Source organism: Tupaia chinensis, unplaced genomic scaffold (genome assembly GCF_000334495.1).
Source record: "Tupaia chinensis unplaced genomic scaffold, TupChi_1.0 Scaffold000251_1, whole genome shotgun sequence".
In the NCBI taxonomy this organism is placed as follows: Eukaryota; Metazoa; Chordata; class Mammalia; order Scandentia; family Tupaiidae; genus Tupaia; species Tupaia belangeri.
Window position 1 is genome coordinate 6,664,579 of NW_006159731.1, and position 27,817 is coordinate 6,692,395.

Sequence of the window (27,817 nt, forward strand, 5' to 3'; positions counted from 1 at the left end):
GCCCAATACCAAAACTAAAAAATATTAAAAAAAAAAATTCCATGTGAATCAGTGAACTGGCAGCAAACAGAAGGCATACACAGAGAACGTAATTAGAGAATTACTCAAGAAGTGGGCAAGGTTCCAGGGAATCAGAGGCATAGTAAAGCACCTGAGACCAGCAACAGTGGGGAGCTGTCAGTCCTAGACCTCCGATCCTGGAAGCTGTGAGAGGGAGGATATTTATATGAGTGTGGCTATAGGGAAACAACATCCCTGCTGACACTGTAGTTATCCGAAGGTCACAAAACGATAAATGCTCTGGCATCTCTTCCAGGCACCCCAGAGCCTGTGAGTGCCTTCCATTCATTGATCTCAGCTAGGACCCAGAGATCAGCCTCCTGTGGGTGAGAGGAAGCCAGAGGGGGATGGAAAATGGATCTGGAGAGCCAGAGGGCACCGATTAGCACAGACTCTGTTTCAGTGTCTCCTTTGTGCTGTAACAAATTACCACAAATGTGGTAGCTAAAAATAACATGTTCTAGAAGTCGGCAGGACCACATTCCTTCTAGAGGCTCAAGAGGAATTCATTTTCTCGCCTTTTCCAGCTTCTAGAGGCTACACACTTTCTTAGATTGGTGACTTCTTCCTTGAGCAGCTCTAAACCCTGCTGCCATCATCATTCTCCTTTCACTCTGACCCTCATGCCTTCCTCTCTTAAGGATCCTTGTGATTACATTGGACCCGCCGGATAATCCAGGATAATCTCTTCATGTTAGGATCCTTAACTTAATCCCATGCATTGTAATAGACAGCGATAAATTCACAGGGTCTGGGGATTAGCACATGAACATCTTTGGGGAGCCACTTTTTGGTCTATAGACCATAGACCCCACTAGCTATTAATACAAAAGAAGTTGATGTCTCTGCTATAGGGAGATTAAAATGAGGGTACATTTACAGATGGTACAGACAGGAAGGAATTGCATTTTATAACTTAAAAAGTATTTGCTTAGGGCTGGGTCATGATGCCGGAAAACTCCCTGAGTACAACAGGCAAGAGTGAGCACAGCGTCAAAGACTACGTGAGGCTGGAATGGATGGATCATGGTTTCCAGAGCTTGCCGTGGGTGCCATATATCTGTCCTCTCTGTCTCTGATTCTCCCTCTCATTTATGGAAGAAATAAACTTCAAAAAGAAAAGAAAAACAAAAAATTGGTACCGACAGATGGTATAGTGGTAAGGCGCTGGACTCACACATGGCTGACCAAAGTTTGAATACTGGAACTGACAGCTTGCTTTCTCATTCTCCCCTTCTCTTTCTCTCTGTCTCTGTGTCTCTCTGGTCAAATTGAAGAATAACAATTATAAATAAAATGAAATAAAAGAGAATGGCATCAATGTCTTAAAAAAAGAATGCAAACATTCTTGAACTAGTATTCCATTTAACTTCAACATTGTTGTATGTGTTTAGGCTTTATGTTCTGAATTTCTTCTAAGTTTTCAACTTCTCAAGTTTCCCTCTCTACATTTCATGGCAATAATACCTTGATCTTTTTCATAAATAAACTGACTTGGAAAAATAATAGCTGAAGTTTGTTGAGTTATTATTTTTCTAGCTATTTCCATTTATTTATAATCACCAGAGGGCACGCACCAGGGAGACAGAGAGAGACAAGGAGAGAGAGAGAAATTACCTCCATTTAGGAGTGGTCACACTGCAATCTCTTCTTCTCCATCTCTCTATTCTATTGAGGTTTGGGGCAAGCATGCACATGCACCCAACATGTTTTTCAAGCTATTGGGTCAGAGACTCAAACCACAGAGTTGGCTATGTGGAATCCAGTCTCCCCAACCACCACACAGCTGACTGGCTCTGTCGTTATTTTTTAAAAGTTTATTTACTTACTTATTTCATGAAAGACAGACAGAAGGAGAAATAAACGAATACCCTTAGCATCCCACACTCTCCTTGTACCCAGTCAGGAGCAGACACACGTGCGGGTACAGGACTACCTGAGAACGAAACTGATCTTCCATGTGGCCTCCAGTATTACAGAGTGTTGCACTATCACTAAACTACTGAGGCTAGGCTGGAAGATACTACTACTATTATTGGCAGTATTTTCAAGTTGATGAAACACAAGCATAGGTTAAGTAATATGCCTCAAGCAATATAACTAATAAGTGGATATGAAGGTTATCCTTTGCTGTTTGCTTCGCCAGATCAACTTTCCACTTCTCTCTCTCTCTTTTTCTTTTTTGGCCATGCTCTAGGAAGTTAAACTACATGAACTACATTATACAGACCTTCCTTTTCCCTGACTTTTGGTTGGATTTAACCAATGGGCCATATCAGCGGTAGTCTTAAGGATAAAAGAAAAAAAAAATAAGTGACGTTATATCTACAGTTATATCCTGGTTGGTTCTCATCCCACAATCAGCTGGTTCTGGTACCACTGTTTCTTGAGTTCTTGGGGATAGTAATGGCTTGCCATTTTGCGAGTCTCTTTGCCATCCCTTGTTCTCTCAACTTTTCCATACCTCTGCAAATAATCTCTTTGCTAAATTATTTCCATTTTGGGCGAGTTAAGTGGCATAGTGGTTAATGCAGCTGGATCCCACACAGCTGACTGTATTGTTTGAATCCTGGACCCAGTAGCTTGAAAAAACACATTGCATGTGTGTGTGTATGTGTATGCCCAAAATCCCTAGAGGAGAAGGGAGGGGAAGGGATTGTGGTCTGGATGTCCCCCCTGGGGAAAAGGGTGCTTTCTCACTTTCTATCTCTTTCTCTCTGTCTCTCTTGAGTGAGTGCACGTTCCCTATAGTAAAAAAATAAATAAATAAATAATAAAGAGATTTTTGCCATAGGTCATGTGTGCTTGCTGGAGAGATGGAGAAAGATAGAGACAGAAAGTAAGAAATCACCCTAACGGGGGAATGGGCATGCCACAATCCCTTCTCCTCTATTCTCCTTTTGGGATTTTGGGCACATACACACATGAGCCTGGTGTGAGTTTTAAGCTGCCAGGTCCAGGACTTGAACCAGAGTTGACTTTGTGGGACTCCAGGAACATAACCATTATGCAATCTGCTGGTTTCTCTATAGTAAATTTTTAAAAATTAAAAAAATATGTTCTCAGAGCTGACAGGTGGCAGAGTGGTTAAAGGGCACTGGACTCCACGTGGTTGACTGCGGTTTGAATCCTGGGCCTGGCAGCTTCTTTCTCACTCTTTCTCTGTCATCAAATTAAAATAAATAAATAAATAAATAAAGTAAAATGAAATAATTCTTTAAAATATATTTAAATATATATATATATATATTCTCAATTCCACTTCTCTGAATGTGCCATCTTCTATCCTTCCTTTTGAAGTTAACAGCATTTTTTTTAAGTTTAACCGTCCACTCCTTTCATGAGAGAGAGATACACAAACACACACACACACACACACACACACAGAGGGGGCAGAGAAAGGCGGGGGCCCCCTTAGCCACACATGGTCTTTGTGCTACAATCTACACACCTCACATGCTCAGGTAGGTCCCAGGATGTGAACCCAGGATCTTTCCCATGTGAGTTCAGTTGCAGTACCACTGCACCACCACATAGCCCTATTAGCTGCCATTTAATTACAAGGTTATTTGACTTTAGAAGCTGAGTCCTTACTCGGTTTTAATATATTGACTTTAATAAAGACATATTTCCCAGGGATCCGCCAATGGCCTGGTGGTTGAGCTGTCTGAATTCCACATGAGTGACCTTGCAGTTTGAGTCTCGAAGTCTACGGCTTTTGAAACAAGCCCAGCACGTGTATCTGCATGCCCAAATTCCTCAAGGAAAGAGAAATGGAGGAGAAGGGATTGCAGCACGAACATGGGAGATGGTTTCTCGCCTTTTCTCTCTCTTTCTCTGCAGCAAGTATACATACCTTCTGGCAAATTTAAAAAAAAAAAAGTAAAAAAAAAAAAAGAACGAAAGACACACATACAGCCAAACAAATGAATTTACAACTGAAAATAAATTTGTTGCATTTAGTCATTTGCTTAAATACTTGTTTTCAGTTATCACCCCCCCCTCCCCAATAAGGTGCGTGTTCTCACTGGAGAGAAACAGAAAGAGAGAGGGAGAGTGAGAAATCACCCCTCACACACTCCCAGGGGAGTGGCTATGCCACAATCCCTTCTTTATTTTCCTTTCAGGATTTTGGGCATGCATGTACAATGTACCCAGTGTGTTTTTTAAGTCACCAGGTCCGGGACATGATCTATGCAGTTGGCCATGTGGAATCTAGCTGCCTTAACCTCCATACCACCTGGTGGCCCTTTCAGTTGCTGTTTTAAAATAAAAAAAAATAAAAATTACTAATTTACTGATTTAATTCAGCTTTATAATTTTCAAATATGCACATAATATACCATAATCTTATCTGTAAACATAAGACCAGTTTCACCTTTGTTATTCTTCTGCCATCAACAATCATTGTTCGTAGCATCTTATTTGTCTTGTTCTGATTTCATGCTCTGCAATGGGTTTAGGTTTAATTCATTAACAGTGGACTCTCATCAAGTTGTTCCTTGCAGAAGGGAAGTCTTATCCACCACAGTGTATGGTATATTTCTGTTCTTTCACAGGTTTCTTTTCATCACTTCTTAAGTGATGCTGATGTCTGTTTCCTTGACAACAGGGTAGAATGAGCTCTGAAATGATACAGAGTTCATGTCAGGTATATTCACAAAGTGAGTTGTAGTTGTTCAGAGGAAATATATCAGAGCAACCTTGTCTTTCTCTGTGAGCAAAGATGCTAATGAAGGAGATTCATATCATCAGGTGGTTTCCATGGAGCCGAGGGGATCTGTACACATGACACTTAACGCTGGTCTATTACATTTTTGTATTTGTTTATGACTACTTTTTACTTCATTTCTCTGGGTTCTTTTCTTTAGAATTATTTATTATTATTATTATTATTATTATTATTATTATTATATTTTCTATAGGGCATATACACTCACCAGAGGGAGACAGAGAAAGAGAGAGAGATAGAGTAAGAAAGCAAGTCACCAGATCTGGGGCATGAACAGCAGTTGGCCATATGGGAGTCCAGTACCCCAACAACATCATCTGCCAGCCCCTCCCCTGATTATTTATAAGTCACACATACTAATCAACTAGTTATAATTTGAAAACTAAGAAAATACTTGATTTCTTCTTTTTCTGTTGTGGGGTAGAATTAAGGTATAGCAAGGTAGTCTTAGGAGTCTTTGATTATACCTAAATCATGTAGCTCAAAATATATTACAACTATAATATTTATTCTAGGATTCAATAGCATATTGATCAGAAGTCTTTTCTGGCAGTTTTTCTTGCAAGTCTGAATCACAATGCCTATAGTAACAAACATAGGATGTAGCAAGATCCTAAAATGATTTATAGTTTTAAAAAAGTTATTACATAATTTTCATTGTCACCGGGACATTAAATAAATACTGATGTGTTTTAATTGATAACTGGAAATTCAAATATAGTAATATGGAATCTCTATTAAGGAGAGTATGTCTAACCAGCACAATCTTTTTTCCCATTTGACGAATAACAGAAAATTTACTCTATTTGAGTAATGATCCTCCTGATACTGAAGTCTTTGGGGTACTTTAGTTAAAAATTAAATATATATGTATGTGTTTGTGTATGTAAGAGAGAGAGAAAGAGAGAAAGTATACAAGATAAAATCTTGGACTGTAATTGTTGCATATGGATATTAGGGCTTTATAACTTTAATACTCTTCAATACTAAGATATTTTCCCAGTACTTAAGGATGTTTCAAAAGTATATACCTACAATTCTACTGGGAAAAATGAGAATAAATCTAAAGAATTTACACAGTTCTATGAATTGAGCACATTGATGATACAACTAAATACACATAAGATAAGGGGAAATTCTTTCACAGACCATGAAGTTTGTATCTGCTTCAGTCATTAACAAAACTTATGTCACCCACAACAATATTGAGTTTACTCACTGTTGGTGTGTGACACAGATTGAGTTCTTTATGAAGCAGACATTAAAATAGAAGACAGGGAAATCATTAGCGTGTCCTTTAGAAAGGCAACAAAGCAGGATGGAATGAAGAGACAATTTGGCCTACAAACAAATGCATCAAAGATCTTGACCAGTGTAATGGGTGCCTCTGAAGTTGAGAGAAACTTTAGTGTAGGAGCCACAGTCTCTGGCATCAAAACCTAATCTCAAGACTACAACTAATACACAGTATCTCTCTTCTCTACTATCTATTCTAAATTTGGCTCTTAAGTTAGCATTTTTTTGCTTGTCTAGAAGTTTTATCTAGTGGGGTGACCATGATCCTCACTCCTCTGAGGGGTCCAAATTTCTAGTTACTATGCTTTTTGAGGATGCTACGTTTGTTCTTTTGCCATTGATATTGAACAAAAGAGTGCCAAGAAACACCTCAGTTGGCCATCTGGTTGCCAAACACATTCCTTGTCCTTATTGTGTAATAGCAGCCCTACCTCCTCTTGATGATCTAGGCTAATTGCTCTCTCTACAATGGCAATATCTCTTTCTGCCTGCCTTGGCACAAGGACTACGAGGGCCCATGGAAGAACTGTTGCTTAAAGTTTAATGAGACACTTTGTCTTATGGTGACAGGATTGGAGAGTTAGGATACAGAAATTCCTCAAGTGAATCACAGAATGATGCTGAGCGAAGTTACTCCTGCTTCCATTATTTGGTTCTCAGATCCATGTATTCTATCTATTGGAATATTCACATTGTAAAGTAGTCATTGATAAGTATACTGTGCTCTGAAGGATAACGTTTATCTTTGCAAGGTATTATCTTCAAGTTCGCACCTCAGTATACCTTAAATAGGCAATTGCATGCTATATAGGGCTATCGTCTCCTTTGTGTATGGTTTGTGAGCAGATCAGTGAATTTCAGGGTCATGTGCTCACTTTCGCATCACCGTAGCTGTAAAGTGGGCCCATCGGTCTACTGAAAAGTTACAGGGGATGATATAAAACATTCTGTAAGCTCTTGGATAGTGGTGCTAGTTGCTGATCTGTGAATAAGAAGGTTGCCCTCGCACATGGGATATGTCAGTTACCAATGCAATCTATCCTTGCCCACTTCCAGGGTAGAAGTGATCAAATGTAATAGACCTGCCACCAAGTGGATAACTGGTTTCCTCAAGGAATGGTGGCATACTAGGTGTTCAACATTGGACCCTTGCTTGTGGTTTGGAATTTTCCAGCAGCCACAGTAGCAGCAGTAGCTCTATCAGCCTAGGTGAGTAAAGGCCACATTACTTAGCCCATGTTTATCCACCATCCCTCAACTCTGGCTCTTCCATTTATAGGTCCATTAAACCAGCCCTATGGTGGTTGATGACAGAGGTTGATTAATGTCAACTGGCTGGGTTGTTCTATTATCTTGTTTATTGTCTTTTCTGTGATGGGTGTAGAAGAAGAGAATGTAACTGAATGAGAAGTTGTCCCATGCTACAGTCAGAACAAGGTCTCAAGTGACCCCACGAGGGACTTGAAGCCTTAACAGCCCTTCAAGAGTTGGGAAAAGAGAGATTAGCCTTTATGACACTGAGTCAATCAGTCAGTGAATGCAGGCTGCTCTTGGAAGAGGGACATAACCATAGGTAAGATGAATTCTCTTTAGTCCATTCCTCAGAGTGGTTTTCTTTCCTGGAAAGAAAACTTCCCAAGGACAAACTTGAGACTTTTGAAGAATGTGATTCTACCAAATTAACCTTCTAAACTAAACTCCCAGTCAACCTAGATTATGTATCTCAGTAATTTTCAGATGAGGATAGAATATCCTCTTCTAAGGATTGGAATCTGACTAAAAAGGCTTGAGACCTATGCGGTCAGATAGACTACTTTTGATTTGAAAGAGTCAGGGCCATTCAAAAGATTCCTAATAAGGAAAAAAAAAAAAGTTCTTAGGTGCCAGGAGGAAAAAAAAAAAAAAAAAAAAAAACAACAGTTTTATAGATGAATTCTCTTTAGTCCATTCCTCAGAGTGGTTTTCTTTCCTGGAAAGAAAACTTCCCAAGGACAAACTTGAGACTTTTGAAGAATGTGATTCTACCAAATTAACCTTCTAAACTAAACTCCCAGTCAACCTAGATTATGTATCTCAGTAATTTTCAGATGAGGATAGAATATCCTCTTCTAAGGATTGGAATCTGACTAAAAAGGCTTGAGACCTATGCGGTCAGATAGACTACTTTTGATTTGAAAGAGTCAGGGCCATTCAAAAGATTCCTAATAAGGAAAAAAAAAAAAAGTTCTTAGGTGCCAGGAGGAAAAAAAAAAAAAAACTGACCATCAGTTTACTAGATGTGATTTTACACACACACACACACACACACACACACACACACAGGGAGCTCTCCCTGGTGCTGCTTAAAAAGCTTGACCAAGCATTCCTTTCTCTATTTCATCTTCTTTTGAATATTGTTCATCTGATCCATGTGTAGTGTATCCTGTTTAAAAGGTAATCTATCTTGTTTCCTCCCAGTCTCATCAACTCTCTAGAAAAAGTCCTACTCAGTTGTGACCCGAGCTCATCCCTGGCTCTAGTCCTTACCTAGAACTACTGCCCTACAGTCTATTCATCTTATGCTATCTTGCCCAGCACAAAGAAGCGATCTATTGAAAATGAAAGTTATATGCATTATTCTTCTGAAAGATGCAAGATTCATTTGATTAAATTTAAAGTTAAATTAATAAAGAGATTTGGGGGATCAAATAAAATTTGAAGCTCAAAATACCTGCTAAAGTCTAAGGATTTCACACAGAAGCATGTGTACAGACATGCTAGGTGACACTGTTCTTTCAGGTGTCATGTCCTCCTTTTAGTTGTATAAAGATGAAAAGAAGTCTTGTTGGGAAGATGAGTCCTGGTAGGAAGTCATCATTCCCTGCTCTTCAAATTTTGTTGAGAGTTGAATTAAATGTAGAGATGGAGGTGTGTTTAGTTAGTATCAGTAGGGAGTGATCTCATAGCTTATGCATGATAGTAATTTAGATGAGAAAAACAGCTATAGTCTCTATAGTGCTTATACTCTTTAAATAAAGAAAAGATAAGAAGAATTCATATAAGTTTAATAATAATACTTGTAGTCACTTAAGAGTAATTGAGGTTACTATAGTGGGAATAAAAGAAAAGAGCTGTCTCATCTGGTTGTATGTGTAAGGGAAGTCTTCACCAAGGCACTTAATTTAGTTCTTGGAAGACAAATATGATATCTTAAGTGGGAACTAAATATTGATCTCATAGGGGTAGGGAGTAAAATAGTAGTTACCAGAAGCTGGAAGGGTAAGGGAAAAGAGAGGTAGAAAGATTATATTTAACTATATATAAAATTATAGTTAGATAAGGGGAATAAATATTCTAGTGATCGATAACTTAAAGGTACAGTAGAACAACTACATTTAACAATAACTTATTTTGTATTTCAAAATAGTTTAAAAAGAAGATTTTGAATGTTCTCAACACTAAGCAATGATACATGTCTGTATCAATTATACTATTTACTTTGACTTAATCTTTACATATTGCATTTATATACTAGAAAAAAAGTCACATTTTACTTAATAAATGTGTGACATAATTATGTTAATTAAAATAATAGCAAAAATATAAATACTCTTTGAGAATAATATATCTGCATTTTTTCTGAGAGAGAGATTTTTGCTATAAGGGCATGTGCACTCACCAGAGAAATAGAGACAGAGTGACAGAAAGGGAGAAATCACCCCCCATGGGGGATGGCCAAGCGGCAATCTCTTCTCTTCCGTTCTCCTCTTGGGATTTTGGGCATGCACACACGTGTTCAGCATGAATTTCAAGTTGCTGGGTCTTGAACTGCAGTCGATTACATAAGTCTAGCAACATAACCATTATGCCATCTGCTGGTCCCAAACTGGAATTTTTAAAAATGTCACTAATTACAATATGGGCTTAGCTCTGCCATGTCAAGTGAATATCCACTACTTTATGGATTATCCCTTTACAGTTTTATTGGAATGTCTTTGCAGGTTGTAAGGAATTTTTTTTTTTCTGTTGCAGGTCTTCAAGTTCTGTACACTGTGAGAATGTACAAACATTCTAAAAAATGTTGACATTCAGACATGATTCAAAAGCATGCCAGAGAGAGGGAGTGTGAACTAAGGGGCAGAAGTAGGGAAGCATCAGAGCATAGTTGAACATGGTGAGTAGAGTGTGGAGCATCTAGTATAGTGTCTGTAGAGTGGTGAGTATAGTGTGGTTGGAGCATCAGATATTTAGCACACTGGTGGAAGAAAAGGGCATGAGACACAGACATTCTAAGACAATTTTAAACCAAGTAAACTGATGAACATAAGGGAGAGATCAAAGATTAGCAATGGCAGTGGGAAAAGAGGAGACACTAGAAGCATACGTTTTGGTTATAAAACTGTTCTAATAGCCTAAGTATGCATTTATGAAGGCATAATCTAGGAGCTTGAAAGAGAGGACAGGGGCTGGCAGGTGGTGCTGTGGTTGGGGCACTGGACTCCCACATGGCTACCATGGTTCAAGTAAGTCTCAGACCTGGGGCTTGCTTTTTCACTTTCCCTCTCTCTGGTCAAATTAAAAATATAATAATTGTAAGTAAAATTAAATAAATAATTATTAAAATAAAAAAGGAGGGGACAGATGGAAAAGATGAAAGAGAACTTAACAGAACTGAGTGACTAATTTTGGGATAAGGTGGATTTTCATGGGAGAATGCTATGGCTTGAATGTGTCCCTCAAAAATTCATGTGTTGAAATTTGGTTGTATTGTGAAGATGTTAAAAGTAAACAGTCCAACTATAACATAGAGAGGTTAGAACCTTTGGGAAATAATGAGGGTAGAATCCCCATGATGGCATATTCCATGTATTTATTTATAGGAGTCATGGACATATGTAGTCCTGCTTTCCATATTGTGATATTGCAAGAAGACCTTCACTGGATATCAGCACTGTGCTCTTGGACTCTTTAACCAAAATTGTGAGATAAATCAATCTCTATTCTCTTAAATATCTCAGACTCAGATATTTCTGTTATTAACCACAAAACACACTATACCACAGAATAAGTAAAAAAAGGCCAAAAGTTTTAGACTGGTTGATGTTATTCTATATAAGTGCTTATTAACAATTTTTGTTTTGTTTATTTTTTTTAGAAGTTTGCCATAGGATAGACAGAGACAGTGAGAAGAAAAGCGAGAAATCATCCCCCAAGGAGGATGGCCATGCTACAATCCCTTCTACTCCTGGAATCTTGGGCATGTGCACACCTGCCCCTGGTGTGATTTTTCAAGCCACTGAGTCCAGAACTTGATCTACTGTGGGCCATTTGGGAGTCCAGTGACATAATCACTATGCCATGTGCTGAACCCAGCCTATTAACTATTAAGGAGAATTTGACTTGGGGCCAGCAAGTGGTGTGATAGTTGAGATGCTAGACTCCCACATGGCCAACCATGGTTTGAATCCCAGACCAGGTGGCTTACTTTCTCACTTCCCTTTCTCTCTTTTTCTCTCTCTGTGTCTCTCTCTGGTGAGCACGTATGTCCCGTAGTAGATTTTTAAATAATAAATAAATAAATAAATATTTAAAAACAGAAGAATTTGACTTGAAAGCTATGGTATTTTAAATGGCCACAAAGCATCACATTTGAAAATGAACCAAGCAATTGCTAAAGATGCAACTATAGTTGAAGAGAGAGACTGAGTTCAGGGACTAAGTGGTTGTGAGCTACACCAAAATAATAGTCAAACAAAATTAAATGAAAATGAAATAGGTTGATCTGTTAATCCATTCCTTGAATCCATCTGGTCTTGGGAGGTCTTATGTCTGTAGTTTAAAGGAATTTCCATAAAGTGATGATGCATTCTTAGTAGACCTCATAGACTTCAGCCTCCAAAATAAGGAGCCTGTCTTTTTAAGAATGTAATGACAAATATTTTTTGCCCCTTCTTTGGTTTCTAAATGACTTTTTAAAAACTATTTATTTTATTTTATTAATTATTATTTTTTAACGTTTGCTATAGGGCATTTGTGCTCATGAGAGAGAGAGAGAGAGAGAGAGAGAGAAAAAGAGAAAACCGTCCTCCAGGTCTGGAACTCAAACTGTCGTGAGCCATGTGGAAGTCCAGAACCTTAATCACCATGCCACGTGCTGACCCTCTGAATCACTTTTTAAGAAAGTTTATTTCTTCTGAGAGAAAAAGAGAGAGAAACTCTCAATAGGATATTCATGTCTGCTTGATCCGTAGATTTATCCAGTCCAAATCAAGACGGGCAATTACTTATTTGCCTGCCTTGTGCTCAAGGAGGAACCTGGCAGCTTACCTTCTCATGTTCCCTGTCTCTCTCTCTGGTGAGTGCACATGCCCTATAGCAAATGAAAATAATAATAATAAAAAAATTAAATTAAATAAATAGTTCTTTAAAGACATTTTTAAAATGTAAAAGTTACTTGCAGTAACAAAACAATCATAAAAATCCAGGATCAAAAAAATAAAAATATCCAGGATCATTTAGGGATGTCCCAACTTCCACATGAAAATAAAACTTGACGTTTTCTCAGGTTCTTGACATAATTTGTTATATAACCTCTCTTTTGTTTGTTTCCACTATAGGATGCTTTCCTTTCTTAGTTTTCAGATCAATTTTATTTTTTCTGCACATCTCATATCATTAAATGTAAATAGTATTTTTCTTTCCAGTTTTACAAGCATTGTTCTTCCCACATTCTAGAAATTCAAATTCTCTTGACAGCCAAATCCCACTCATACTTGCTTAAAAGTTCAAATAAAAACATGTAGTCTTCTCATATTAGTGAGTCATCAGTGAATCATATAATGTTGCAAGTACACATGCATCTCTAGGTATCTGAACTTTTAACCACATTCCTCTATAACTATTTGCAAAATTTCTCCCACATTAATTACCTTAATTGAAAACAGAGTGTAATGTACCAGTAAAAACATCTAAGTTGCTTAAAAGTCTGAATGGGAAGACACATTATGTTTCAGTTATATTTTAGCTCTCTTCCTAATAGGATCATTGTTTAAAAGTATTGTATATTATCATCTTCTTTACATGATTAAGTGAATTTATGTTTTAAGAAATTAGGCTTGCCTAAAGGTCCAGAAAAAATCATCCATGAAAAGAAAAGTTACAAGTATCAATTTTTTAAAAAGAATTATTTTGTTTAACTTTATTTATTTATTTACTTATTTTAATTTGGCCAGTGAGGAATAGAGCGAGAGAGAAAGTAAGAAAGCAAGCTGCCAGGTCCTAGACTTGAACCGCAGTCAACCATGTGGGAGTCCAGCACCCTTAACCACCATGGCACCTGCTGGCCCCACAAGTATCAATTTAAATAAGAGGATTACATAAACTTGACAATGCATGTGTCATTTATCATGCATACAATGACTTCCTAAAAATGAGAAAGTAAAAATATGGGAAAATATTTTAAAATATTATCTGTACAGGAAAGTTTTACCATGTTTCTTGAACACAGTATAAAATTTTGAAAAACTAGAGGTATAACCATGTGGCATATATTGAAAACTTCAGTCATTGGGTAATGTCATTTGAGAACCACCTTGACGCAGCAGAAAGCAGAAATATCTTCAAATATCTGAAGAAAAAGGAGATGCGTGAGAGGGATGATTCTCCATAAGAACTTAGTTTGAGCAGGTCTGGCATAGCTGAGAATGCTTTAAAACCAGGCAGGTTTTGGGCCTCCCCAGTAGCCTGGGTGTTGAGGGAGCTGTACCTCACATGGCTTACTGCAGGTCAAGTCCCAACCTGGTGACTCTGTATGTGTGTCCAAAAAACACACAATATGAAGAAATGGAGAAGGAGGGATTAAGACATGGTAACGCCTCATTAGGTGATTTCTCCCTTTCTCTCTGTTCTTTCTGGCAATTAAAAAACAAAAGCAAAAACAAAAACAAATCATGTGAGATCATGTAATTTGAAGGTCTAGGTGAATCATTTGCCCCTAAGTCTGAGACTGTAGTGATCTTCCTCAGTGAATGACAAAAATGTATTGATGAATGTGGTTATTATGCAAAGCAAAATTTCAGTATTGGTGAAACTGGATGTCTTTGGAGATGAATACCATCATGTAAGCTAATTTTAGATAACTATGAGAAAATTGTGCCAAACACCTAAAGCATTGAAAGATAGCTAAATTGCTTTTCAGGAGAAATTAAGAAGTATTATTAAGCAAAAATTTCTGTTGGTATATCATTCCCCAAATTGTATGACCCTCAAGGGAACATTGAAGAGTGCTTTGTGAAGCAAGTGTTTAATGGCTGTGGCAGGTATTATCTTTGTGATTACTCATAATGGAATACATGAAGAAGGAAAATCTTGCAAACAAGCCTCTTTGATAATGGTGTTCCTAGACTTTTCTCTATTGTTATTGATTGGGAAGATTCTATCTGAGTAGTCTTTTTTTTTTTTCCTCTAGTGTTATTGATTGGAAAGATCCTATCTAACTGGTATTTTTCTACCTCTCAAAGAGTACATGCAGTATCTGATGTGACACTTTTTCATTAAAGGATTTATGGAATAGTTTTGACATCAAGAAGGTACTTAAGCCTTATCAATCAGGCTTTGACAAAAAAAATCACAACATGTAAAGAATAAGCATGGGAGATAGATTATCCACAATTTGTTATACCATATATGTGTTGCTTTTTTCCCAAACTTTAAGGAAATGACTGGTGTGAAGAAAAAAAAATCTTAGAAATGATGAAGGAAGTTGGATTTATTGAAGTAAATATTGAAAATTTAAGTCTGTTAGCTTCACAGAGCAAAGAACGTATCACCAAAAAACTTATTTAACTTAATGCTCAACAGTGGATAATAGAGAAGACCTACAAACCCTTGTACCAGATTTTTCAAAATAAATTTAATATCATGTGGGTAAAAGATCGTTGTTACTGGTGATCCTGACATGGAGAAATCTGTGGTGAGCCCAGGTCAGCCACTAAGGTACTTCAACCTACTCTCCTTCCTAGTAGTAGCTGTACATAGGCATGCACAGCAATCTTGGCCTGAGAGCAATATGATTACCAAGAGCTCAGCTCCCTTAGAACAAAGGTTGGAATACACCAAGTTAATAATATGATGGTTAATTTTCTGTGTTAACTTGACCAGGACAGAGTACCCAGATATTTACTCAACTATCCTGGATGTGTCTATGAGAATGTTTTGGGCAAGATTAATAATTGAATTCGTTGACTGAGTAAAGCAGGTTGCCTTCCCTAATATGTGTGGCTTTCCAATCAGTTGAAGGTATGATGGCTAATCTTCCCTTAAATAAGAAAGGATTCCTCTTGGATGACTGATTGAACTTGAGCACAGGTCTTTTCTAGCTTTTGGACTTCTTTCTTGCCACTTCTTTCTTGGGTCTGCCTGCTGGTTTTGGACTGAAGTACACAGTGCTTTCCTGCATCCACATCTTGCTGACTGCGGTTCATTGGACTTTCAGGCTCATAATCATGTGAGTCCTCTCGTTATAGTCTCTCTCTCAACAAATACATATGTACACACACACACACACACACACATACACACACACACAATCATCATCAAGAACTGTAAAGTTAAGAAAGGAGTAGAATAATTGATAGTAGAGGAGGAAGATAATGAATACTAATGATAGTGTGGTGTTAAGAACAGCTGCATTCCTAATCTCCATCTTTAAGAGGGGGAACTATGGAAAGTTCCTGAGGAGACCCCTTATTTAAAAGGTTATTCAGAGAAAGATGAATCTGCCAAGGAGACTATGGAGTGGCTATAGGAAAGCAACAGTGTCGTCTAACACCATTAGTGCTAATTGAAGAGAAGATTTTAAGAAGGAAGGCCTCCTTAGGAGGTGAAGTTCATGCGATGTAAGAGAGACCCGCATGGAGAAGTGGATCTGTGCATTGAATAGTGCACTGTGGTAACCATGAACAGACTATTCAGTGTGAAGCATAAGTAACTGACAACCTACAGGTGTCATACCCTCAGGTCTATTGTGGTGTTCATGCCAAGGCTATTCACACCTGCCTGATGTGGGACTCTTCTACAGGCAACTTTTGCTTAAAGAATTCTCATCAGCCTGGCCAAGATTTTTTCAGAAATGCAATGAAGTCTAAGTCTAAGGTACTCACCAATTTTTTTTTTCCTTTCTCCTCTCCTTTGAAAAACACCCAACTTGCATTGCAGTCTGAAAGTGCTTTGCTCTCCTGATGCTCCTGTTTCCTTTATCATTCATGGGCAATTTCCACAACAAATCTTTGCACATTTAATCTCTTGGCACTTGCTTCTCAGAGCTCCCAAAGTGACACACATATCTGAAATTTAGAGCGAATATTAACCTTAGCTGGGACTACTCAACAACAGGTGACTAGAATTACATGTCATGTTTTTGGTATTTGAAATTTGCTGTTGACTAAGACCTAACTGGGGATATTGACTGGAATGCCTTTCTCTGTGATCTAGATTTCCTCCCTACATGATTACTGGATGCTAATTCTCAAGAAATAAAAGAGCCATACAAAAGCCACACTACCTAGATGACCTAGCCTCAGAAGTCATAGAGCATCACGTTTACTGTATCTTATTGATCACACACCAAACTAGTTCTGATTCAATATGAGAAGTCATCACACATGAACATGATTACCAAGAAGTATGGATCACTAGGGCCCATCTTAAAAGCTGGGTACCTCTGTCCAAATGTAACACAAAAAATAGGTAGATCTTGAAATGTTGTATTAAAATAAAACAAAGAAACATAAGGAACTCTAGAGCAAGATATATTTTTTTTGGAGAGATTTTTGTTATAGGGCGTGTGCACTCGCCAGACAGAGAGAGACATAGAGACAGAAAGCGAGAAATCACCCCCCAGGGGGGATGGTCATGCCGCAGTCCCTTCTCCTCCATTCTCCTCTCAGGATCCTGGCCATGTACGCACACGCGTTTGGCGTGAGTTCTAAGCCACCGGGTCCGGGATGCAAACCGCGGTTGACTACATGGGAGTCCAGCGACATCGCTAACTGCTGGTTCCCAAGATATATTTTTTTAAAGAATTATTTTACTGGGGCTGGCAGATGGCATGGTGGTTAAAAGTGTTGGACTCCCACATGATCAACCACAGTTCGAGTCCTGGACCTGGTGGCTTGCTTTGTCACTTTCTTTCTTTCTTTCTTTCTCTCTCTGGTTTAATTAAAATAAATAAATGAAGTTAAATAAAATATAACTTTTATTTAAGAGGGACAGAGTGAGTTTATTTCACTTTATTTATTTATTTATTTTAATTTGACCAGAGAGGGACAGAGTGAGAGCGAGAGAGAGAGAGGGAAAGTGAAAAAGTAAGCTGTTAGGTTTAGGATTTGAACCATTATTGGCCATGTGGGAGTCCAGCACCCTTAGCCACCACACCACCTTCTGGCCCCAAGAGCAAATATTTTAATAAATTTGTTGCTCCTAGGAAAGTAGTAAAGTTGTAATCTACCTCCTGAAATGTAAGCATTTATGTAAAATGATAATATATTTTGTCATCTTTAAAAGATTGAAATGGATACTTTTCAATTTGCAATGTGCTTCTCTTTGATTATAAAAGCTATGGTTTCAGAATTTTATAGGAGTTATGCTAATTACCTACATATATACTCTCTTATTTCCTCTAAAGTCTCTGCATACAGGTTCTTTAAAATTTCTTAGTTTGACAGTTGGCAACTAGTCAATACTGAACAAATTTCTGCAGAAGGACATTATTTTGCATGTCCTTGGAGACCGGGTAAATTAATGTGTAATGTTTTACTTAAAACTGTAATTAAGTTTAAATTAAAATTCTTTGGGTTTTTAATAGAGGAGGAAACATTTCGGTGCTTTTTTCACTTAAATGTTATATTTGCCAGCCTGTCTGGGCCAAACTGCCTCTATTTATATATATTTAATATTGTTTTAATGTTGGCATTTGGTCTGGAGACTTTTTTTTCTCCCCTCCTTATAGTTGTTTCACTTTTGTGTTAATGGTCTTATAAAACATAAAAATATAAGTTGTTTAGTATTACCTCCCTCTAGAAACTAAAAATATACTATTTAAACTTTCCTTGAAACTTCGCTTATAAATACCACAAATTAAGGCTCATCTTCAAAAACTTTTCCCTTCTATACTCTAAAGAGTTGAGTTTGGTACAACAGTAGCTATTTCTCCTCCATATCCCTGACTTCCAGTTTGTGTTCCTCAGAAATGCTTCTCTTCTGCAGTCCAGTCATGTAGATATGAAAATTCACGAGGAAGCTTCAATGAACACTCAGTTGGAGGACCTGGGACCCCCATCTGTCTTATTTCCAGCCTGGACATAAACCCCACACCAAATTTGAGAGATATCAGCATATTCTGCATTTGAACTCTTTTCAAAATAATCCTCACCTTCAATAACATATGTTAATTTCACTCTAACTCTTCCTCTGTTTGTACCCGTTGTTTTAAAAGGTGGATGAGTGGATGAGTTTAACTTATAACTCATCATTTACTATTATTCTTGTTTATGAATATTTTTAATTTAAAAAAATGTATGAAATGCTTCCATTCTTATCTGCCATCTGCAGTGGGACCACCAAGATGCAGAGTTTCATAAAAACCCTTATGGGGCTACCCAAAGGACAGAAGAATCCTTAGTCGGAAAAGTGCTTATACATAGAAGTTTATTGTGGCATTATTCACCATTGTTAAGACATGGAACTAACGCAAATGTCCATAAACAGAGGAATGGATTGAAAAAGTGTGGCACATATACTCTAGAGAATACTACTCAGCCATAAAAATCAACAAGACCCTGGCTTTTGATGGAATGTGGATTAATATGAAAGATTTACTGCTGAGTGAAGCAAACCAGGCTATGAAGGAGAGAAATTGTACGTCTCCACTTAATATTTACTGACTGTCCACACTTTGTGGCCCAAAATGAATGACTAGAGGATACAGAAACATAGAAAATACCAGATATAGGGTGAGAAGAGGGTGGGCAAAGGAGGAGAATCTGAGGAAAGAGATTAAGGGGAAAAAATAGAGACGAGGCATTTATGGGTCAAAGAAATGGGTTATTATCTGTTGAAGATAATGTGTATAGTATTCTCAACTGGACTGGTGAGAAATGCATACATGTTGGAATATTCAGTTTGCAAGCTAAGTGACATACGTGATTGTATAAAAGAAAGTGACATATGTGATTGATTGTATAAAAAAAACAAAAACCTTATGGGGAAGACCATGACCCTTGAGGTCTGTAGGGTACAACAGAAAATGTAAAAGCACAAATCCAGGATTAGAAAAGAATTTCTCCTGATCAGCAAAGACTGAGCTCTCTCCTGGCAAGCAGTTGGGAGATGGGCATACTTTGACTACAACATCCAAAAGGAATCCACGCTGCATCTCTTGTTAAGACTTCATGCTGGTGCTTATAAGAGAAAGAAGTCTTATACCACTCCAAAGAAGAATAAGCATAAGAGAAAAAAGGTTAAGCTGGCCACCCTGAAATACTAGTCACCTTCGTCGGGAATGCCCTTCAGATGAATGTGGTGCCAAGCTTTTATGGACAGCCATTTCGATAGACATTGCTGTGGCAGGTGTTGTCTGACTAACTGCATCAGTAAACCAGAAGTCAAGTAATTATGTATGAGTGAATAAAAGAAATGAACTAATGTTTCTCTCTCTATGTATATATACACACACATGCACACACATATATTACATATTACATATGTGTGTGTGTGTATATATATATATATATATAGAGAGAGAGAGAGAGAGAGATACATATATGAAGTAGTTGGTAATGTATGGTATAATATTTAAATAATAGGCCAGGTCCACATAAAGTCATAGATAAGGACAATTATTGAACATGAACTGATATTTTGGGTAAATTTTCAAGACAGATGGTTTTCTCATTTATGGAAAAATAAATCAGATTTGATTTGGGCTACAGCATCTATACCTCAAGCAACTGGATTCTTTAAAAAATACATTGAATTTTTTCTATTTTAAAAATTGTATTATAGCCAAACGTTCAATAGGGAAAAAATGAGAAACTACAAATTAAATGAGTTCTCTGTTAAGACTGAAAAAAGACTTAGGAAGGTAAAATAAATGATGGCGTATTTATGTACATAGGTATGTTTTTTTCATGATCTGTGCTTTAGAGAAACAGTACTCCTTAATCTTAAGGCAGATGGGAACCAGAATACTGTTCTAATACACATTTATTATTTCCACAGTGAACTAATTGATTAGTTAAAACAGAGATCCAAATATATTTTTAAATGAAAATGCAAGATTATTGGGAAATTAAAATATGGCTTTCATAACAGTTACTTGCAGCAAGGTAAATACAGGGGAAAATCCATTTCAGTGTAAACCATTCTAGTGGTGTAAACCACTTTTGAAATCAGCTTAAACTCTTTCTGAAGTAAAAATAAAATTGTACTACTTACTTTCATAAGAATTTATCTTAACCCATCGCTAGTAGCTTTGTTTAACTATTTATTTATTTATTTAATAAATACATACCATCCAGTAAGCTAAACAACATTTTTTTTAACATTACTTTTAAACATCTCAAATAGTTATTTTTAGCATTATTAAATTTTTGGAGGTTTTTGCTATAGGGCATGTGTGCTCCCCAGAAAGATAGAGACAGAGAGACAGAAGGAGAGAAATCGCCCCTTCGGGGGATGGCCACGCCACAATCCCTTCTCATCCATTCTCTTCGGGATCTTAGGCACGCACGCACACACGTGCCCTGCGTAAGTTTAAGCCACCGGGTCCAGGACTCAAACTGCAGTTGACTACATGAGTCCAGCGACATAGCCATTATGCCAAATGCTGGTCCCACATGATTAAAAAAAAATTAATGCAAAATTTATTTTTTCTTTGTTTTCTTTTTATAATTTTGCTCTAGGGCATATGCACTCACCAGAGAGAAATAGGTGAGGGGTGTATGTGGGGGTAAAATACTACCCTCTGGGGGGAATGACCACATTGCAATCTCCTCTCTTCCATTTTCTTCTAGGGATTTTAGACACACATGCACACGTGCCCAGCATGTCTCTCAGGCCCCTGGATCTGAGACTTAAACTGCATAGTTGGCCATGTGAAATGTCGCTACCTTACCACCACACCAGCGGCTGGCCTCTGTTTTTTGTTTGTTTGTAATGTCAAAATGCTTAAAACAGAATGTTTTTTTTTTAATTTACAAAATATATAACACAGACTGTTATTTGTTTTTAAACCTCCTATAATGTTATAATAGAAATACTTGGCTAAATTTTCATAATGAATATTAATTATATAATTTATATGACACTATGTATGTACTTTAGTAATATTATGGTGATGAGCCTATTTTATATTAAACTACATAAATCCATTTAAGATATAAATGTAGATAAAAATGTTAGTAGATAATATTTATTTAAGATATTTACTCTATACTTGAAATTATAACCATATAATTAAATCAATCTATGTAAGACAAAGAGAAGAAGGGAGAGAAAGAGACAGTGACAGAGAAAGAATGAAAATGTGAGAACTTACATGCAAAAAATATAAGTTAATAAATAATTTTATTAATGAACTTGTTAATTTGAGAATTTGAACCTCATCCAATTAATTTTGAACTCATATGATAATATTGTAATAATATTTTGGAAATGAACAATTTTTTAAAAGAATTATTTAAATTAATTTTATTTATCTATTTATTTGTTAATTTTGACTTGATCAGAGAGGGACAGAGTGAGAGAGAGAGGGAGAGAATGTGAGAAAGCAAGACACCAAGTTCAGGACTTGAACTGTGGTCAGCCATGTGGGAGTACTGTGCCTTTAACCACCACGCCACCTGCCAGCCCCAATGAAATAATTTTATTGGAATGGTTCACATTGCATCTTAATTTTTTGGCATGCATTTTAGCATTGATAGCTTGTTCTATTTATTTTCCTCAATTTCTAAAAAGTCTGCAGTCTTGTCTTCTCAGTTAAGTCTAAATTCCTCAATGTCATGGATCTTATTTTCTAGTTCCCTGTGTCCTTCACAGTGTGCATCTCCTACTAGGCACACAAAGACTTCTTATATGTGAATTGAGTAATGAAGACTTGTCATAATTGTTGATGAGGTATTCCTTTATAAATTTGTATAATGTTTAATTATTTATAACTTTATTAAAATTTTCTTTAAACACTCTTTGTATATCATTAATGAAAAATCTTTGGAGAGTTAGTTTATGGAGCAGGACCAACAGGTAGCATGGTGGTTAAGGCACTGGACTCCCATGTGGGTGATGACGGTTCGAGTCCCAGACTTGGTGACTTGCTTTCTCACTTTCTCCCTTCCTCTCCTTCTCTTTCTGGAAAGCACATGTGCCCCATTTAAAAAAAAAATCAACAATGATAAATAAGATTAAATAATTATTTTTTAAAAAGTTTATGGAGCAATGAAGTTAAAATACAAGTTTATTATGGTACAAAAATTTTGAAATTTAGAGTTTTTTCATAATATGCATTTTCTATGCACTTTTTAAAGATTCCTTATATGGTAGGCCCTCAATTTAAAAATTGCTTGAGAATTGACAAAGAGAATGAATATATGCTGCATAATGCATTAACACCTATACATATATTTTTAAATATAAAATTCAATAAATATATTTGTCTTTGCTCTGACTTCATTTAAATAGATTTTAAGGGGGCTGGCAGGTGGCATGGTGGTCGGGGTGCTAGAATCACACAGGGCTTACCATGGTTTGAGTCCCAGACCTGGCAGCTTACTTTCTCACTCTCTCTTTTTCTGTATGTGTCTCTCTGGGCTAACTGAAGAATAAAAATAGCAAATAAAATTAAATAAATAATTCTTTAAAGAAAAGTATTAAATAGATTTAAAAGTCTCTGACAATGTAAGCAAACTAATTTAACATTTAAATTAATGTTAGTTGTATTAAAAATCTACAGTTTCTATTAATTTTACATGAAATAAATTTTTTCCTTAGATTAATCTTTATTCATACTGTATTTTAGTGGTCTCTGTCTTTTACTTTTTTTTTTTTTCTTTTTTTGAAGAGGTTTTTGCTATAGGGCATGTGCGCTCGCCAGACAGACAGAGAGAGACAGGAAGAGAGAAATTACCCCCCAGGGGGGGATGGCCACGCCGCAATCCGTTCTCCTCCATTTTCCTCTTGGGATCTTGGGCACACATGCACACGCGCCCAGCATGAGTTTAAGTCACCGGGTCTGGGATTCGAACCGCAGTCGACTACGTGGGAGTCCAGTGACAGCCATTACGCTAATTGCTGGTCTCAACATTTTTTTTTTTTAAATGCCAGATGGTGCATGTGTAACTACAGAGAGAAAGGAGGAGGGGGAGCGGATGAAAGAGAAAGAGAGAGAGAGAAAGTGTCCTGCAATGGCCCAGTTTTGTTGCAATCCCTTGCTTCCATTTCTCCTTCCAGGAAGGATCTTGGACACAGACTGCCCTATGCATTTTTCAAGCTGCCAGGGACAGGATTACCTTAAGCCATGTGTGATCAGGTTCCTTCCACATAGTACTTTACCAGGATGCTATGAGGCTGGCTCAAGTAAGTGTTCTCTTTGGACTTTGAAAAGTTCTGTATTTTCATGTTAATATTAACATTTCTTTCCTTGAACTAACGACAGTCTTTCTTATGGTTGTAAATTACCGTCTATCAAAGGATTTTAAATTTTAGAGTATCTGGTCCAGCTGTGGTGGTTTGAACGGGAGGGCACTGCCCTACAGTATCTGGGACCAGAAGAGAAGTCCAAGTTTGGTTACCAGCCTAACCTAAAACAGGTGCCTGTGGTCCTAGCTAATTGGCAAGATGGGGCAGAGGGATCACAAGAGAGCTACTCTGTCAAAAAATAATACACTTCCCTTGGGACCAACAGTTAGTAATGGCTATGTCGCTGGACTCCCACGTAGTCGACCGTGGTTCATGTCCCGGACCCGGTGGCTAAAACTCACACCAGGCGCATGTGTGTGCGTGCCCAGGATCCCAAGAAGAGAATGGAGGAGAAGGGATTGCAGCATGTCCATCCCCCCTGGGGGGTGATTTCTCGCTTTCTGTCCCTCTGTCTCTCTCTGGCGAGTGCATGCGCCTTATAGCAAAAACCTCTCCAAAATAATAATAATAATAATACACTTCTCTTTCTCTCCTTCCTTAAAATCTCTCTCTCTTATCAGAAAAATAAAACAGTTGAAAAAAAAATTAGAGTATCTTCTTGTATCTCCAAAATGGTCTCAATGAAAAAAATATATTTCTTTAATTCGTGCTATTTCTGAGTTCTTTCTTTGTTTTTATTGTGTTTGGCATAGGGTGTATGTGCTCACTGGAGATAGAGAGAGAGAGATAGGGGGAAAATGAGGATTTCCGCCTCGGAGGAATGGCTACATAGCAATCCCTTCTCCTTTGTTCTTTTCTCCAGATTTTGGACCTGTGTACAAATGCTGCCCTGAATGTTTTTCAAGCCATCAGGACTGGGACTTGAAATTGGCCATGTGGAATCCAGTATCTTAACCCCCACATTCTGCTGGGTTATTTAAAAATTTATTTCTTAATGTCTTTCCTTCACTTCACTTCGCTAATTGTGCCTTCAATTGTGTCTATGTAGTAACCTCTTTTATTTTAAACTTATATGTTTTAGAAGTCTTGTTTGATAATTCTTTTTCAATACACTTTTTTTTTGTAATAATCTCTTGTTTTTTAGATTTCTTTAAAGATATTTAACATTTCTTTCATGTTATGTTTCTGGTCATTACAGTATCTTTAGTTTTGATGGGAATAGTTGTGCAGTTGTTGTATCTCTTTGACTGTCTCTCCTTTATTCCTCATATATTCTGCAATTTTTCTCATTAATTTATATTATTTGGGGCTTGACCTGTGTGAATTCTTTTGGACCATGGTTATATTATTTCCCTGTAGGAAAAAATTTGCATGTGCTTCCTACATGATCTTAGGAGGCACTATTGACACAAACCTACATTCATCTCAATTTTTTTCATCAAGTTTTCAGATTCTGTAATGTAAGAATTACTTTTTTTAAAAAAAGGAATAATTTTATTTAACTTTATTTATTATTATTTGCCAATTTGACAAGAGAGAGACAGAGAGAGAGAGAGTCACATAAAGCTAGCCTTGAGGTCCAGGACTTGAACTTGGTGAACCATATGGGAGTCCAGCTCCTTTAACCACCATACCACCTGTGGCTCCATGTGATGTAAGAATTCCGATGCCAGGTTCATATGAGGGCTAACTTGTTGGTAGGAATTTTCTGGGTAGACATTTTCATTATTTTTCTTCTACTTAGAAGATCAGAAGAATGAAGATTTCTCCTCCAGTTAACTCTGTGAGGCAGGTTTTCTTTGCTAGTTTTCCCACAGAAGTTATTACCTTTTAGAAAAGCTTTCTTTCTAAAGAAGTCTCTGATTTTATCTATTCCTATTCATGGGTCCCTGAACACTACAGTGACTATTAACAATGGCATTAAGGATTATCACATATCGCTGTAAGAGACCTGGGCTCCAAATTGACTTGTATTTTTGAATTTGGGTGTTTTCATTTTATAGGACATTACTCATTTTTCTGCTACCTCAGAAATGCTTTCCAAAAGACTTAAAACGTTTATCCACAGTTTTATGATAGAATTGTACCAATGTACAATTTGCTAAAAATGAGATTTTAGATGAATATTTTGCAAAAATTTTGATTGCTTCCGCTAATTCAAAAGCAAATATTTTAGCATAAATAGTCATTACAAAGAAAGAACACTTAACATATACAAGAATGTCAAGTTTGAGGCCAGCAGAAAGTGTGGTGGTTAAGGTGCTAAATTCCTACATGGTTGACAATGGTTCGAACCCCAGACCTGGCAGCTTGCTTTCTAACTTTCCCCTTCTCTCTGTTTCTGTTTCTCTCAGTTGAGTGTGTGTGCCCTATAACAAATTTAAAAATAATAGTAAGAATAAATAAAATAAAATAATTATTTTTTAAAAAGAGTGTGAAGTTCTACACTGAAAATAATGTACATAGTAACATCCTTGATTTGTCATATACTAAACACACACTTTGAAAAACCATATTGTGCACTATAGAGATGTGTGATGATTGTAAATAAGAAATCATAAAAAAGAAACAAATAGAAATGATTCCCTTACATACTGAAATTAATTTTTCTAGGCTACAGTTATTATTATAGCTTTCTTAAAGTGAATTTAACTAAACCAGTGGTACTAAGTAAGAAAAAAGCAACTTGACTGTGAATTCTAAAAGTTTTGTTGTTTAAAGCATCCTCCTTTAGGTTACTTTTTAAAATTTTAAATAATTTTTTAAAAATTCTATTTATTATTATTGTTATTCTTTTTATTTAACCAGAGAGATAAAGGGAAAGGGAAAAAGCAAATCACCAGGTCTGGGACTCAAACCACAGTCAGCCATGTGGGATTCCAGCGCCTTAACCACCATGCTACCTGCCAGCCCCTCCTTTAGGTTACTTTAACACAAAGTATATTTACCTTGATTTCTACCTTTTTTGTAAAATAAAAGAAGAAAATTATTCTTATATGAAAATTTTCAAGAGCCCTGCAATTTCAAGACGGTTGCTTAGTTCTTTTAATTCTTTGATACTTTACCATCACACTTCAAAATTCCAAATTTTTAGGGTAAAATAAACCCAAATCTGTTCAGTATGCCACAAGAAGAAGCAAAATTGAGTTTTAATATAACCGTGAGAATGTACCATTCCTTAAATTTGAAATTATCATGCATTACAACACTAAATGTCCAATAATCTCTTGGGAGCTTTTCTGAACAGAAACTATTTTTGCAATTTAATGTTATATTCAGGCCTTTCTTTTTGGGAGAGGATAAGAAAATTGAAGACATTTGTCAGGATTCTAGATTTATAACCCCTTCTTTTTAGCAGATATGCCATGTAATCTTTAATCTCTGGAAACCTTCAATTTAACAAGTCATCTAAAAGATATTACTCTGATTTCAATGCTTTGGCCAGAATGCCATGTATTTTATGTTACCTAAAAAAATTACCAAGATTTCTGTGTATTCAGATGTGAGCACCTTTCTATATGTGTTTGAATCTGCTTTTTCTTTTTATTAGATTTTAAGTGCAAAACACTAGAAATGGAATAACATTTTCATAATTTAGAAATTGTGTTAAAATATACATGTGTGCTAAGTATAAGAATGTCCATTTTATTTTTTATAATTAGATATGTCTCTTTTTGAGTTTATTTCTTGCTGATAAACATGTCTTCTTTATAATAAGGCTTCTGATTAAAGTTCAGAGATAATTACATTTTGGCTTTTTTCCAATGACTAGATTTTAGTAATTTTTGCCTTGTAAGATAGTCAACAAGAGTTTACGTGCTATTCATGTTGAGTAACCCTATAATCAATTTCACAATATTGGCTAACTTTCTTCCAAGAATGAGGCTTGAAATTCCATACTCTCAAGATGTGAAACATCTTACACTAGGAAATATAATCTCCAGGGTAAAGAAATTGTAGAGTCTTATAAGATTATATTTCATTCTATAATGTTAAAAGATCCATAGACAATATTTGTAACAGTGAAGAAGTTGGACTTTTACATTCGTTACATCAAATTCCAGGCATAAACATTAAAATTAGCTCATGACCAACCTATTTCTGAAAAAAGAAAAATGA

At 36.6% G+C, this 27,817-nt stretch overlaps 1 pseudogene; it reads right to left on the reverse strand.

Moving 5' to 3' along the window:
• Positions 1–281: 281 nt before the first annotated feature.
• LOC102491018 (uncharacterized) overlaps positions 282–27,817 on the reverse strand; it is a 35,413-nt pseudogene continuing 7,877 nt past the window's right edge.